At 36.5% G+C, this 16,340-nt stretch overlaps 1 protein-coding gene across 16 annotated transcripts in view; it reads left to right on the forward strand.

Annotated features, from left to right (window-relative positions):
* LOC113706930 (UMP-CMP kinase 3) overlaps positions 1-16,340 on the forward strand; it is a 52,765-nt gene that overhangs the window by 8,145 nt on the left and 28,280 nt on the right. For 11 of the 16 annotated variants that reach the window (XM_072063765.1, XM_072063778.1, XM_072063779.1 and 8 more), the window contains exons 4-8: positions 1,353-1,885; positions 4,518-5,050; positions 7,683-8,215; positions 10,848-11,380; positions 14,013-14,545. The gene's annotated coding sequence lies outside the window, so the exon portion shown is untranslated. The remainder of the gene's footprint in view (positions 1-1,352; positions 1,886-4,517; positions 5,051-7,682; positions 8,216-10,847; positions 11,381-14,012; positions 14,546-16,340) is intronic. The other 5 variants (XM_072063772.1, XM_072063771.1, XM_072063770.1 and 2 more) reach the window with 5 other exon arrangements.

The following is a 16,340-nucleotide window of genomic DNA, read 5'->3' on the forward strand; positions in this document are numbered from 1 at the left end:
AGCATAACGTCTACTAAAGACCCAAAAGCAAGCACTACTCAACCATTTGAACCTAATTGAAACATTTAAAAACACAAAAAGTTCCCCAAGTAAATAACAAGATCCAAACAAACATTATGGAATTTTGAAGGTCAAAGAATGAACAAGGGTCCACGAATGATTTAAACATGCATTTTGAAAACTCAATAGCAACCATTAATCAACCAAATAAAACCAATTGAAAAATTTAAGAGCTTCAAAAGTCCCAAAAACAATGAAAGGCCAAATGATGACTCAAAATACACCCACCTTAGGACCTATCCCATTTAAATTTCTGTCCGGGTCTATCCCGTTTGCATTTTCTGTTCGGGTCTATCCCATGGGTCTATCCCATTTAAATTTCTGTCTGGGTCTATCCTATTTAAATTTCTGTTCGGGTCTATCCCATTTAAATTTCTGTCCGGGTCTATCCCGTTTGCATTTTCTGTTCGGGTCTATCCCATGGGTCTATCCCATTTAAATTTCTGTCTGGGTCTATCCCATTTTACATTTTCTGTTCGGGTCTATCCCGTGGGTCTATCCCATTTAAATTTCTGTCTGGGTCTATCCCATTTTACATTTTCTGTTCGGGTCTATCCCGTGGGTCTATCCCATTTTTCATTTTCTGTTCGAGTCTATCCCATTTACGTTTCTGTTTGGGTCTATCCCATTTTACATTTTCTGTTCGGGTCAGTCCCGTTTTTAATTTTATGTTTGGGTCAGCCCCATTTTTGGAATCATTTTTGCAGCCAAATAATGCAGGTAAGTATTTGGTGTCTATTTCTTTGTCTCAAGTTTTTTCAAAACTCAGAAAAAGAGGGGCAAACTGTAGACACCAAATTTTTGATGTAATTTCATTTACTGTTTATTTTTAGTTTTTTTTATTAGTCGTGTTAGTTTATTCGGTTTTTAGCTTTTAGTTTATAGTTTTATTTTTTATTTTTAAGTTTAGCATAGAATTTCTTGAAAAAAAAAAGAGAGGGAAAAGGAAAAAGAAAAAATGGAAAAAGAAAAAAATGAAAAAATGGAAAAATGAAAAAAAAGGGGGAAAAAGAAAATGGTTCACAAAAATACGTTTATTTCTCTTAAATTCAATCTTTTGGCATTTTGTTTATTTTTGTTAATTTATTTTGAAAAAATGAAAAAAAGAAAAATTAAAAATGGCCATTTTTGTTTAGTTTTTTGTTTAAAATTATTTTTGTTTTGTTATTATTATTATTACCTGGTTTGTGTAATTTTGTTATTATTATTATTTATATTTTATTTTATCATTTCTGTAATTATCAAGTTGTTTTAAAAAAAAATTAATTAAAATTAAAAAAAAATTACCGCAGCATGCACGCTGCAATTTTTTGCAGCGTGCAAGGTACAACTTCAATAGCCATCGGATGGCTGGATGGAAGAGGGAGGATAAGCTCTTCATCCTCACCATCCGAGAGAGGGTTTACGGATTGGAGCTCATATAAAAGGAACAAGAATCAGCAGCCGCAAGGAGGAGGAAGGATAGAGAGCACGGCTGAAAGGAAAATTCTGAAGAAAAACAGAAATCAGAGAGAATAGGCATCAAGTGACGGCTGCAAAACCAAAAGGAAAACAGCAAGGAAGAAAAAAGGGAGTGAACGGCAAAAAGAAAGAAACAAGAGAAAGGCTTGCGAGGAAAATGGGACAGGGATAATTGGCGGCATAGGTTCTGGGCAGAAGAAAGGGCTGGGTTCAGAAAAGAAAGAGTGAAAGAGAGAGACCAAAGAGGGGAGGTCAAGAGTAGGAACGAAGCAGCACCAGAGGAGGAGGAAAACAAGAAACCGAGGGAAGTCTTGTCAGCGGGAAACCAAGGAGAAAGCCGGCAAAGGAAGGTACCGGAGCTGAGGTAAGAGACTGAAGTTTTCATTTTTTTTCCATCATTCACCCGAATCCAGATTCAAAAACCTCAGGTCTTTTCTTTAAAAACCGGTTTCTTAGCTTCTCCGTTTTCCCTTCGTGACTGAGTTGGGTCTCGCGTTTTGTTTCCTGTTTTGTTATTTGTGTCGCTATTGATGTTTCAACCGTTACTGAGTTAGGGGTTTGCTGTTATCTCTATGGCTTTAATCTTGTCTATGGAGTGTGTATGACCAGGTTTTGATAGGAAGTGAGTTTGAACTATTGGGTTTTCATGGGTTTTGCTGATCTTCTGGGTTGATTATATCGGATAAAATTGTAGAAAGTAGCCAAAGTTTGCATTTTTCTGTTTTTCAGATTTTCTGGGGGAAGGCAGGCAGTGGCTAAAACTATGATTTTATTGTTTGACGCAAAGTAATTTGGGTTGAAGATTTGGGTCATTTGGGTGAGGTATCTACAAGTTTCATCGAGGCAAATAAACGTTTATAAACATGCTGGAATTGTAGAAAGGAAGTTGAGCAAGTCTGTTCTAATGTTGCGTTGGTCGCTGCTCTTCTTGTTCTTGTTGTTTGTTTGGGTGTCGGGTTATGGTTTGGCATATATTTGTGCATACAAGTCTGCTGCAACAAGCTTGAAGTTGGCTTGTTGAAGCAGCGTGGAATTTTTTCTTTTGATTGCCCAAAGCTCGAAGCTTTCTTCTCTTAGGTTGCTGAAATTTGTTGTTCAACTCTTAGTATTTATTGCTACTCCTGGATTGCTGTGTCCATTATATGCTCATGAGAAATCTAATGAATGTTAGGCTGCAAGTTTTCTGTGGTCTCTGGAATGAAAGCTCAAATGGCCAAAAATTTTCCAAATTGCCGCATGCTCTCTCTTGCGTTTTTTTTAGTGCATAAAAATGAGACTTTGTGTTTGAAAATGGGATGAATGCTGGGTAATGTTGTTGTTTGGATCCAAATTTTGTTGGTTTTGCCATTAGGCAAGTTTGTATGGCATCCAAAATTCACCAGAAATTTGAACCCAACATGCTAGAGTTTAGGTGAGGCGGCAAGAAATGTTTTTCTGGTTGTTGTGAATCTGTTGAGGGGAATGGATCTTGAATAAACTAAACAATTTTTGCCTCAACATGGAAAACAAATTTGGTTGTTTAGTGATAAGATATAAACTAAACAATTTGAATCCACCAAAACATCAAACTTTCCCTCAATTGCAACTCAATGAAGTCAAAACTACTTAAAGACCAAGGCAGAAGGCATGATCATCCAAACCCCAAGCATAACGTCTACTAAAGACCCAAAAGCAAGCACTACTCAACCATTTGAACCTAATTGAAACATTTAAAAACACAAAAAGTTCCCCAAGTAAATAACAAGATCCAAACAAACATTATGGAATTTTGAAGGTCAAAGAATGAACAAGGGTCCACGAATGATTTAAACATGCATTTTGAAAACTCAATAGCAACCATTAATCAACCAAATAAAACCAATTGAAAAATTTAAGAGCTTCAAAAGTCCCAAAAACAATGAAAGGCCAAATGATGACTCAAAATACACCCACCTTAGGACCTATCCCATTTAAATTTCTGTCCGGGTCTATCCCGTTTGCATTTTCTGTTCGGGTCTATCCCATGGGTCTATCCCATTTAAATTTCTGTCTGGGTCTATCCTATTTAAATTTCTGTTCGGGTCTATCCCATTTAAATTTCTGTCCGGGTCTATCCCGTTTGCATTTTCTGTTCGGGTCTATCCCATGGGTCTATCCCATTTAAATTTCTGTCTGGGTCTATCCCATTTTACATTTTCTGTTCGGGTCTATCCCGTGGGTCTATCCCATTTAAATTTCTGTCTGGGTCTATCCCATTTTACATTTTCTGTTCGGGTCTATCCCGTGGGTCTATCCCATTTTTCATTTTCTGTTCGAGTCTATCCCATTTACGTTTCTGTTTGGGTCTATCCCATTTTACATTTTCTGTTCGGGTCAGTCCCGTTTTTAATTTTATGTTTGGGTCAGCCCCATTTTTGGAATCATTTTTGCAGCCAAATAATGCAGGTAAGTATTTGGTGTCTATTTCTTTGTCTCAAGTTTTTTCAAAACTCAGAAAAAGAGGGGCAAACTGTAGACACCAAATTTTTGATGTAATTTCATTTACTGTTTATTTTTAGTTTTTTTTATTAGTCGTGTTAGTTTATTCGGTTTTTAGCTTTTAGTTTATAGTTTTATTTTTTATTTTTAAGTTTAGCATAGAATTTCTTGAAAAAAAAAAGAGAGGGAAAAGGAAAAAGAAAAAATGGAAAAAGAAAAAAATGAAAAAATGGAAAAATGAAAAAAAAGGGGGAAAAAGAAAATGGTTCACAAAAATACGTTTATTTCTCTTAAATTCAATCTTTTGGCATTTTGTTTATTTTTGTTAATTTATTTTGAAAAAATGAAAAAAAGAAAAATTAAAAATGGCCATTTTTGTTTAGTTTTTTGTTTAAAATTATTTTTGTTTTGTTATTATTATTATTACCTGGTTTGTGTAATTTTGTTATTATTATTATTTATATTTTATTTTATCATTTCTGTAATTATCAAGTTGTTTTAAAAAAAAATTAATTAAAATTAAAAAAAAATTACCGCAGCATGCACGCTGCAATTTTTTGCAGCGTGCAAGGTACAACTTCAATAGCCATCGGATGGCTGGATGGAAGAGGGAGGATAAGCTCTTCATCCTCACCATCCGAGAGAGGGTTTACGGATTGGAGCTCATATAAAAGGAACAAGAATCAGCAGCCGCAAGGAGGAGGAAGGATAGAGAGCACGGCTGAAAGGAAAATTCTGAAGAAAAACAGAAATCAGAGAGAATAGGCATCAAGTGACGGCTGCAAAACCAAAAGGAAAACAGCAAGGAAGAAAAAAGGGAGTGAACGGCAAAAAGAAAGAAACAAGAGAAAGGCTTGCGAGGAAAATGGGACAGGGATAATTGGCGGCATAGGTTCTGGGCAGAAGAAAGGGCTGGGTTCAGAAAAGAAAGAGTGAAAGAGAGAGACCAAAGAGGGGAGGTCAAGAGTAGGAACGAAGCAGCACCAGAGGAGGAGGAAAACAAGAAACCGAGGGAAGTCTTGTCAGCGGGAAACCAAGGAGAAAGCCGGCAAAGGAAGGTACCGGAGCTGAGGTAAGAGACTGAAGTTTTCATTTTTTTTCCATCATTCACCCGAATCCAGATTCAAAAACCTCAGGTCTTTTCTTTAAAAACCGGTTTCTTAGCTTCTCCGTTTTCCCTTCGTGACTGAGTTGGGTCTCGCGTTTTGTTTCCTGTTTTGTTATTTGTGTCGCTATTGATGTTTCAACCGTTACTGAGTTAGGGGTTTGCTGTTATCTCTATGGCTTTAATCTTGTCTATGGAGTGTGTATGACCAGGTTTTGATAGGAAGTGAGTTTGAACTATTGGGTTTTCATGGGTTTTGCTGATCTTCTGGGTTGATTATATCGGATAAAATTGTAGAAAGTAGCCAAAGTTTGCATTTTTCTGTTTTTCAGATTTTCTGGGGGAAGGCAGGCAGTGGCTAAAACTATGATTTTATTGTTTGACGCAAAGTAATTTGGGTTGAAGATTTGGGTCATTTGGGTGAGGTATCTACAAGTTTCATCGAGGCAAATAAACGTTTATAAACATGCTGGAATTGTAGAAAGGAAGTTGAGCAAGTCTGTTCTAATGTTGCGTTGGTCGCTGCTCTTCTTGTTCTTGTTGTTTGTTTGGGTGTCGGGTTATGGTTTGGCATATATTTGTGCATACAAGTCTGCTGCAACAAGCTTGAAGTTGGCTTGTTGAAGCAGCGTGGAATTTTTTCTTTTGATTGCCCAAAGCTCGAAGCTTTCTTCTCTTAGGTTGCTGAAATTTGTTGTTCAACTCTTAGTATTTATTGCTACTCCTGGATTGCTGTGTCCATTATATGCTCATGAGAAATCTAATGAATGTTAGGCTGCAAGTTTTCTGTGGTCTCTGGAATGAAAGCTCAAATGGCCAAAAATTTTCCAAATTGCCGCATGCTCTCTCTTGCGTTTTTTTTAGTGCATAAAAATGAGACTTTGTGTTTGAAAATGGGATGAATGCTGGGTAATGTTGTTGTTTGGATCCAAATTTTGTTGGTTTTGCCATTAGGCAAGTTTGTATGGCATCCAAAATTCACCAGAAATTTGAACCCAACATGCTAGAGTTTAGGTGAGGCGGCAAGAAATGTTTTTCTGGTTGTTGTGAATCTGTTGAGGGGAATGGATCTTGAATAAACTAAACAATTTTTGCCTCAACATGGAAAACAAATTTGGTTGTTTAGTGATAAGATATAAACTAAACAATTTGAATCCACCAAAACATCAAACTTTCCCTCAATTGCAACTCAATGAAGTCAAAACTACTTAAAGACCAAGGCAGAAGGCATGATCATCCAAACCCCAAGCATAACGTCTACTAAAGACCCAAAAGCAAGCACTACTCAACCATTTGAACCTAATTGAAACATTTAAAAACACAAAAAGTTCCCCAAGTAAATAACAAGATCCAAACAAACATTATGGAATTTTGAAGGTCAAAGAATGAACAAGGGTCCACGAATGATTTAAACATGCATTTTGAAAACTCAATAGCAACCATTAATCAACCAAATAAAACCAATTGAAAAATTTAAGAGCTTCAAAAGTCCCAAAAACAATGAAAGGCCAAATGATGACTCAAAATACACCCACCTTAGGACCTATCCCATTTAAATTTCTGTCCGGGTCTATCCCGTTTGCATTTTCTGTTCGGGTCTATCCCATGGGTCTATCCCATTTAAATTTCTGTCTGGGTCTATCCTATTTAAATTTCTGTTCGGGTCTATCCCATTTAAATTTCTGTCCGGGTCTATCCCGTTTGCATTTTCTGTTCGGGTCTATCCCATGGGTCTATCCCATTTAAATTTCTGTCTGGGTCTATCCCATTTTACATTTTCTGTTCGGGTCTATCCCGTGGGTCTATCCCATTTAAATTTCTGTCTGGGTCTATCCCATTTTACATTTTCTGTTCGGGTCTATCCCGTGGGTCTATCCCATTTTTCATTTTCTGTTCGAGTCTATCCCATTTACGTTTCTGTTTGGGTCTATCCCATTTTACATTTTCTGTTCGGGTCAGTCCCGTTTTTAATTTTATGTTTGGGTCAGCCCCATTTTTGGAATCATTTTTGCAGCCAAATAATGCAGGTAAGTATTTGGTGTCTATTTCTTTGTCTCAAGTTTTTTCAAAACTCAGAAAAAGAGGGGCAAACTGTAGACACCAAATTTTTGATGTAATTTCATTTACTGTTTATTTTTAGTTTTTTTTATTAGTCGTGTTAGTTTATTCGGTTTTTAGCTTTTAGTTTATAGTTTTATTTTTTATTTTTAAGTTTAGCATAGAATTTCTTGAAAAAAAAAAGAGAGGGAAAAGGAAAAAGAAAAAATGGAAAAAGAAAAAAATGAAAAAATGGAAAAATGAAAAAAAAGGGGGAAAAAGAAAATGGTTCACAAAAATACGTTTATTTCTCTTAAATTCAATCTTTTGGCATTTTGTTTATTTTTGTTAATTTATTTTGAAAAAATGAAAAAAAGAAAAATTAAAAATGGCCATTTTTGTTTAGTTTTTTGTTTAAAATTATTTTTGTTTTGTTATTATTATTATTACCTGGTTTGTGTAATTTTGTTATTATTATTATTTATATTTTATTTTATCATTTCTGTAATTATCAAGTTGTTTTAAAAAAAAATTAATTAAAATTAAAAAAAAATTACCGCAGCATGCACGCTGCAATTTTTTGCAGCGTGCAAGGTACAACTTCAATAGCCATCGGATGGCTGGATGGAAGAGGGAGGATAAGCTCTTCATCCTCACCATCCGAGAGAGGGTTTACGGATTGGAGCTCATATAAAAGGAACAAGAATCAGCAGCCGCAAGGAGGAGGAAGGATAGAGAGCACGGCTGAAAGGAAAATTCTGAAGAAAAACAGAAATCAGAGAGAATAGGCATCAAGTGACGGCTGCAAAACCAAAAGGAAAACAGCAAGGAAGAAAAAAGGGAGTGAACGGCAAAAAGAAAGAAACAAGAGAAAGGCTTGCGAGGAAAATGGGACAGGGATAATTGGCGGCATAGGTTCTGGGCAGAAGAAAGGGCTGGGTTCAGAAAAGAAAGAGTGAAAGAGAGAGACCAAAGAGGGGAGGTCAAGAGTAGGAACGAAGCAGCACCAGAGGAGGAGGAAAACAAGAAACCGAGGGAAGTCTTGTCAGCGGGAAACCAAGGAGAAAGCCGGCAAAGGAAGGTACCGGAGCTGAGGTAAGAGACTGAAGTTTTCATTTTTTTTCCATCATTCACCCGAATCCAGATTCAAAAACCTCAGGTCTTTTCTTTAAAAACCGGTTTCTTAGCTTCTCCGTTTTCCCTTCGTGACTGAGTTGGGTCTCGCGTTTTGTTTCCTGTTTTGTTATTTGTGTCGCTATTGATGTTTCAACCGTTACTGAGTTAGGGGTTTGCTGTTATCTCTATGGCTTTAATCTTGTCTATGGAGTGTGTATGACCAGGTTTTGATAGGAAGTGAGTTTGAACTATTGGGTTTTCATGGGTTTTGCTGATCTTCTGGGTTGATTATATCGGATAAAATTGTAGAAAGTAGCCAAAGTTTGCATTTTTCTGTTTTTCAGATTTTCTGGGGGAAGGCAGGCAGTGGCTAAAACTATGATTTTATTGTTTGACGCAAAGTAATTTGGGTTGAAGATTTGGGTCATTTGGGTGAGGTATCTACAAGTTTCATCGAGGCAAATAAACGTTTATAAACATGCTGGAATTGTAGAAAGGAAGTTGAGCAAGTCTGTTCTAATGTTGCGTTGGTCGCTGCTCTTCTTGTTCTTGTTGTTTGTTTGGGTGTCGGGTTATGGTTTGGCATATATTTGTGCATACAAGTCTGCTGCAACAAGCTTGAAGTTGGCTTGTTGAAGCAGCGTGGAATTTTTTCTTTTGATTGCCCAAAGCTCGAAGCTTTCTTCTCTTAGGTTGCTGAAATTTGTTGTTCAACTCTTAGTATTTATTGCTACTCCTGGATTGCTGTGTCCATTATATGCTCATGAGAAATCTAATGAATGTTAGGCTGCAAGTTTTCTGTGGTCTCTGGAATGAAAGCTCAAATGGCCAAAAATTTTCCAAATTGCCGCATGCTCTCTCTTGCGTTTTTTTTAGTGCATAAAAATGAGACTTTGTGTTTGAAAATGGGATGAATGCTGGGTAATGTTGTTGTTTGGATCCAAATTTTGTTGGTTTTGCCATTAGGCAAGTTTGTATGGCATCCAAAATTCACCAGAAATTTGAACCCAACATGCTAGAGTTTAGGTGAGGCGGCAAGAAATGTTTTTCTGGTTGTTGTGAATCTGTTGAGGGGAATGGATCTTGAATAAACTAAACAATTTTTGCCTCAACATGGAAAACAAATTTGGTTGTTTAGTGATAAGATATAAACTAAACAATTTGAATCCACCAAAACATCAAACTTTCCCTCAATTGCAACTCAATGAAGTCAAAACTACTTAAAGACCAAGGCAGAAGGCATGATCATCCAAACCCCAAGCATAACGTCTACTAAAGACCCAAAAGCAAGCACTACTCAACCATTTGAACCTAATTGAAACATTTAAAAACACAAAAAGTTCCCCAAGTAAATAACAAGATCCAAACAAACATTATGGAATTTTGAAGGTCAAAGAATGAACAAGGGTCCACGAATGATTTAAACATGCATTTTGAAAACTCAATAGCAACCATTAATCAACCAAATAAAACCAATTGAAAAATTTAAGAGCTTCAAAAGTCCCAAAAACAATGAAAGGCCAAATGATGACTCAAAATACACCCACCTTAGGACCTATCCCATTTAAATTTCTGTCCGGGTCTATCCCGTTTGCATTTTCTGTTCGGGTCTATCCCATGGGTCTATCCCATTTAAATTTCTGTCTGGGTCTATCCTATTTAAATTTCTGTTCGGGTCTATCCCATTTAAATTTCTGTCCGGGTCTATCCCGTTTGCATTTTCTGTTCGGGTCTATCCCATGGGTCTATCCCATTTAAATTTCTGTCTGGGTCTATCCCATTTTACATTTTCTGTTCGGGTCTATCCCGTGGGTCTATCCCATTTAAATTTCTGTCTGGGTCTATCCCATTTTACATTTTCTGTTCGGGTCTATCCCGTGGGTCTATCCCATTTTTCATTTTCTGTTCGAGTCTATCCCATTTACGTTTCTGTTTGGGTCTATCCCATTTTACATTTTCTGTTCGGGTCAGTCCCGTTTTTAATTTTATGTTTGGGTCAGCCCCATTTTTGGAATCATTTTTGCAGCCAAATAATGCAGGTAAGTATTTGGTGTCTATTTCTTTGTCTCAAGTTTTTTCAAAACTCAGACAAAGAGGGGCAAACTGTAGACACCAAATTTTTGATGTAATTTCATTTACTGTTTATTTTTAGTTTTTTTTATTAGTCGTGTTAGTTTATTCGGTTTTTAGCTTTTAGTTTATAGTTTTATTTTTTATTTTTAAGTTTAGCATAGAATTTCTTGAAAAAAAAAAGAGAGGGAAAAGGAAAAAGAAAAAATGGAAAAAGAAAAAAATGAAAAAATGGAAAAATGAAAAAAAAGGGGGAAAAAGAAAATGGTTCACAAAAATACGTTTATTTCTCTTAAATTCAATCTTTTGGCATTTTGTTTATTTTTGTTAATTTATTTTGAAAAAATGAAAAAAAGAAAAATTAAAAATGGCCATTTTTGTTTAGTTTTTTGTTTAAAATTATTTTTGTTTTGTTATTATTATTATTACCTGGTTTGTGTAATTTTGTTATTATTATTATTTATATTTTATTTTATCATTTCTGTAATTATCAAGTTGTTTTAAAAAAAAATTAATTAAAATTAAAAAAAAATTACCGCAGCATGCACGCTGCAATTTTTTGCAGCGTGCAAGGTACAACTTCAATAGCCATCGGATGGCTGGATGGAAGAGGGAGGATAAGCTCTTCATCCTCACCATCCGAGAGAGGGTTTACGGATTGGAGCTCATATAAAAGGAACAAGAATCAGCAGCCGCAAGGAGGAGGAAGGATAGAGAGCACGGCTGAAAGGAAAATTCTGAAGAAAAACAGAAATCAGAGAGAATAGGCATCAAGTGACGGCTGCAAAACCAAAAGGAAAACAGCAAGGAAGAAAAAAGGGAGTGAACGGCAAAAAGAAAGAAACAAGAGAAAGGCTTGCGAGGAAAATGGGACAGGGATAATTGGCGGCATAGGTTCTGGGCAGAAGAAAGGGCTGGGTTCAGAAAAGAAAGAGTGAAAGAGAGAGACCAAAGAGGGGAGGTCAAGAGTAGGAACGAAGCAGCACCAGAGGAGGAGGAAAACAAGAAACCGAGGGAAGTCTTGTCAGCGGGAAACCAAGGAGAAAGCCGGCAAAGGAAGGTACCGGAGCTGAGGTAAGAGACTGAAGTTTTCATTTTTTTTCCATCATTCACCCGAATCCAGATTCAAAAACCTCAGGTCTTTTCTTTAAAAACCGGTTTCTTAGCTTCTCCGTTTTCCCTTCGTGACTGAGTTGGGTCTCGCGTTTTGTTTCCTGTTTTGTTATTTGTGTCGCTATTGATGTTTCAACCGTTACTGAGTTAGGGGTTTGCTGTTATCTCTATGGCTTTAATCTTGTCTATGGAGTGTGTATGACCAGGTTTTGATAGGAAGTGAGTTTGAACTATTGGGTTTTCATGGGTTTTGCTGATCTTCTGGGTTGATTATATCGGATAAAATTGTAGAAAGTAGCCAAAGTTTGCATTTTTCTGTTTTTCAGATTTTCTGGGGGAAGGCAGGCAGTGGCTAAAACTATGATTTTATTGTTTGACGCAAAGTAATTTGGGTTGAAGATTTGGGTCATTTGGGTGAGGTATCTACAAGTTTCATCGAGGCAAATAAACGTTTATAAACATGCTGGAATTGTAGAAAGGAAGTTGAGCAAGTCTGTTCTAATGTTGCGTTGGTCGCTGCTCTTCTTGTTCTTGTTGTTTGTTTGGGTGTCGGGTTATGGTTTGGCATATATTTGTGCATACAAGTCTGCTGCAACAAGCTTGAAGTTGGCTTGTTGAAGCAGCGTGGAATTTTTTCTTTTGATTGCCCAAAGCTCGAAGCTTTCTTCTCTTAGGTTGCTGAAATTTGTTGTTCAACTCTTAGTATTTATTGCTACTCCTGGATTGCTGTGTCCATTATATGCTCATGAGAAATCTAATGAATGTTAGGCTGCAAGTTTTCTGTGGTCTCTGGAATGAAAGCTCAAATGGCCAAAAATTTTCCAAATTGCCGCATGCTCTCTCTTGCGTTTTTTTTAGTGCATAAAAATGAGACTTTGTGTTTGAAAATGGGATGAATGCTGGGTAATGTTGTTGTTTGGATCCAAATTTTGTTGGTTTTGCCATTAGGCAAGTTTGTATGGCATCCAAAATTCACCAGAAATTTGAACCCAACATGCTAGAGTTTAGGTGAGGCGGCAAGAAATGTTTTTCTGGTTGTTGTGAATCTGTTGAGGGGAATGGATCTTGAATAAACTAAACAATTTTTGCCTCAACATGGAAAACAAATTTGGTTGTTTAGTGATAAGATATAAACTAAACAATTTGAATCCACCAAAACATCAAACTTTCCCTCAATTGCAACTCAATGAAGTCAAAACTACTTAAAGACCAAGGCAGAAGGCATGATCATCCAAACCCCAAGCATAACGTCTACTAAAGACCCAAAAGCAAGCACTACTCAACCATTTGAACCTAATTGAAACATTTAAAAACACAAAAAGTTCCCCAAGTAAATAACAAGATCCAAACAAACATTATGGAATTTTGAAGGTCAAAGAATGAACAAGGGTCCACGAATGATTTAAACATGCATTTTGAAAACTCAATAGCAACCATTAATCAACCAAATAAAACCAATTGAAAAATTTAAGAGCTTCAAAAGTCCCAAAAACAATGAAAGGCCAAATGATGACTCAAAATACACCCACCTTAGGACCTATCCCATTTAAATTTCTGTCCGGGTCTATCCCGTTTGCATTTTCTGTTCGGGTCTATCCCATGGGTCTATCCCATTTAAATTTCTGTCTGGGTCTATCCTATTTAAATTTCTGTTCGGGTCTATCCCATTTAAATTTCTGTCCGGGTCTATCCCGTTTGCATTTTCTGTTCGGGTCTATCCCATGGGTCTATCCCATTTAAATTTCTGTCTGGGTCTATCCCATTTTACATTTTCTGTTCGGGTCTATCCCGTGGGTCTATCCCATTTAAATTTCTGTCTGGGTCTATCCCATTTTACATTTTCTGTTCGGGTCTATCCCGTGGGTCTATCCCATTTTTCATTTTCTGTTCGAGTCTATCCCATTTACGTTTCTGTTTGGGTCTATCCCATTTTACATTTTCTGTTCGGGTCAGTCCCGTTTTTAATTTTATGTTTGGGTCAGCCCCATTTTTGGAATCATTTTTGCAGCCAAATAATGCAGGTAAGTATTTGGTGTCTATTTCTTTGTCTCAAGTTTTTTCAAAACTCAGACAAAGAGGGGCAAACTGTAGACACCAAATTTTTGATGTAATTTCATTTACTGTTTATTTTTAGTTTTTTTTATTAGTCGTGTTAGTTTATTCGGTTTTTAGCTTTTAGTTTATAGTTTTATTTTTTATTTTTAAGTTTAGCATAGAATTTCTTGAAAAAAAAAAGAGAGGGAAAAGGAAAAAGAAAAAATGGAAAAAGAAAAAAATGAAAAAATGGAAAAATGAAAAAAAAGGGGGAAAAAGAAAATGGTTCACAAAAATACGTTTATTTCTCTTAAATTCAATCTTTTGGCATTTTGTTTATTTTTGTTAATTTATTTTGAAAAAATGAAAAAAAGAAAAATTAAAAATGGCCATTTTTGTTTAGTTTTTTGTTTAAAATTATTTTTGTTTTGTTATTATTATTATTACCTGGTTTGTGTAATTTTGTTATTATTATTATTTATATTTTATTTTATCATTTCTGTAATTATCAAGTTGTTTTAAAAAAAAATTAATTAAAATTAAAAAAAAATTACCGCAGCATGCACGCTGCAATTTTTTGCAGCGTGCAAGGTACAACTTCAATAGCCATCGGATGGCTGGATGGAAGAGGGAGGATAAGCTCTTCATCCTCACCATCCGAGAGAGGGTTTACGGATTGGAGCTCATATAAAAGGAACAAGAATCAGCAGCCGCAAGGAGGAGGAAGGATAGAGAGCACGGCTGAAAGGAAAATTCTGAAGAAAAACAGAAATCAGAGAGAATAGGCATCAAGTGACGGCTGCAAAACCAAAAGGAAAACAGCAAGGAAGAAAAAAGGGAGTGAACGGCAAAAAGAAAGAAACAAGAGAAAGGCTTGCGAGGAAAATGGGACAGGGATAATTGGCGGCATAGGTTCTGGGCAGAAGAAAGGGCTGGGTTCAGAAAAGAAAGAGTGAAAGAGAGAGACCAAAGAGGGGAGGTCAAGAGTAGGAACGAAGCAGCACCAGAGGAGGAGGAAAACAAGAAACCGAGGGAAGTCTTGTCAGCGGGAAACCAAGGAGAAAGCCGGCAAAGGAAGGTACCGGAGCTGAGGTAAGAGACTGAAGTTTTCATTTTTTTTCCATCATTCACCCGAATCCAGATTCAAAAACCTCAGGTCTTTTCTTTAAAAACCGGTTTCTTAGCTTCTCCGTTTTCCCTTCGTGACTGAGTTGGGTCTCGCGTTTTGTTTCCTGTTTTGTTATTTGTGTCGCTATTGATGTTTCAACCGTTACTGAGTTAGGGGTTTGCTGTTATCTCTATGGCTTTAATCTTGTCTATGGAGTGTGTATGACCAGGTTTTGATAGGAAGTGAGTTTGAACTATTGGGTTTTCATGGGTTTTGCTGATCTTCTGGGTTGATTATATCGGATAAAATTGTAGAAAGTAGCCAAAGTTTGCATTTTTCTGTTTTTCAGATTTTCTGGGGGAAGGCAGGCAGTGGCTAAAACTATGATTTTATTGTTTGACGCAAAGTAATTTGGGTTGAAGATTTGGGTCATTTGGGTGAGGTATCTACAAGTTTCATCGAGGCAAATAAACGTTTATAAACATGCTGGAATTGTAGAAAGGAAGTTGAGCAAGTCTGTTCTAATGTTGCGTTGGTCGCTGCTCTTCTTGTTCTTGTTGTTTGTTTGGGTGTCGGGTTATGGTTTGGCATATATTTGTGCATACAAGTCTGCTGCAACAAGCTTGAAGTTGGCTTGTTGAAGCAGCGTGGAATTTTTTCTTTTGATTGCCCAAAGCTCGAAGCTTTCTTCTCTTAGGTTGCTGAAATTTGTTGTTCAACTCTTAGTATTTATTGCTACTCCTGGATTGCTGTGTCCATTATATGCTCATGAGAAATCTAATGAATGTTAGGCTGCAAGTTTTCTGTGGTCTCTGGAATGAAAGCTCAAATGGCCAAAAATTTTCCAAATTGCCGCATGCTCTCTCTTGCGTTTTTTTTAGTGCATAAAAATGAGACTTTGTGTTTGAAAATGGGATGAATGCTGGGTAATGTTGTTGTTTGGATCCAAATTTTGTTGGTTTTGCCATTAGGCAAGTTTGTATGGCATCCAAAATTCACCAGAAATTTGAACCCAACATGCTAGAGTTTAGGTGAGGCGGCAAGAAATGTTTTTCTGGTTGTTGTGAATCTGTTGAGGGGAATGGATCTTGAATAAACTAAACAATTTTTGCCTCAACATGGAAAACAAATTTGGTTGTTTAGTGATAAGATATAAACTAAACAATTTGAATCCACCAAAACATCAAACTTTCCCTCAATTGCAACTCAATGAAGTCAAAACTACTTAAAGACCAAGGCAGAAGGCATGATCATCCAAACCCCAAGCATAACGTCTACTAAAGACCCAAAAGCAAGCACTACTCAACCATTTGAACCTAATTGAAACATTTAAAAACACAAAAAGTTCCCCAAGTAAATAACAAGATCCAAACAAACATTATGGAATTTTGAAGGTCAAAGAATGAACAAGGGTCCACGAATGATTTAAACATGCATTTTGAAAACTCAATAGCAACCATTAATCAACCAAATAAAACCAATTGAAAAATTTAAGAGCTTCAAAAGTCCCAAAAACAATGAAAGGCCAAATGATGACTCAAAATACACCCACCTTAGGACCTATCCCATTTAAATTTCTGTCCGGGTCTATCCCGTTTGCATTTTCTGTTCGGGTCTATCCCATGGGTCTATCCCATTTAAATTTCTGTCTGGGTCTATCCTATTTAAATTTCTGTTCGGGTCTATCCCATTTAAATTTCTGTCCGGGTCTATCCCGTTTGCATTTTCTGTTCGGGTCTATCCCATGGGTCTATCCCATTTAAATTTCTGTCTGGGTCT

This window comes from Coffea arabica, chromosome 8c (genome assembly GCF_036785885.1).
Source record: "Coffea arabica cultivar ET-39 chromosome 8c, Coffea Arabica ET-39 HiFi, whole genome shotgun sequence".
NCBI classification, from domain to species: Eukaryota; Viridiplantae; Streptophyta; class Magnoliopsida; order Gentianales; family Rubiaceae; genus Coffea; species Coffea arabica.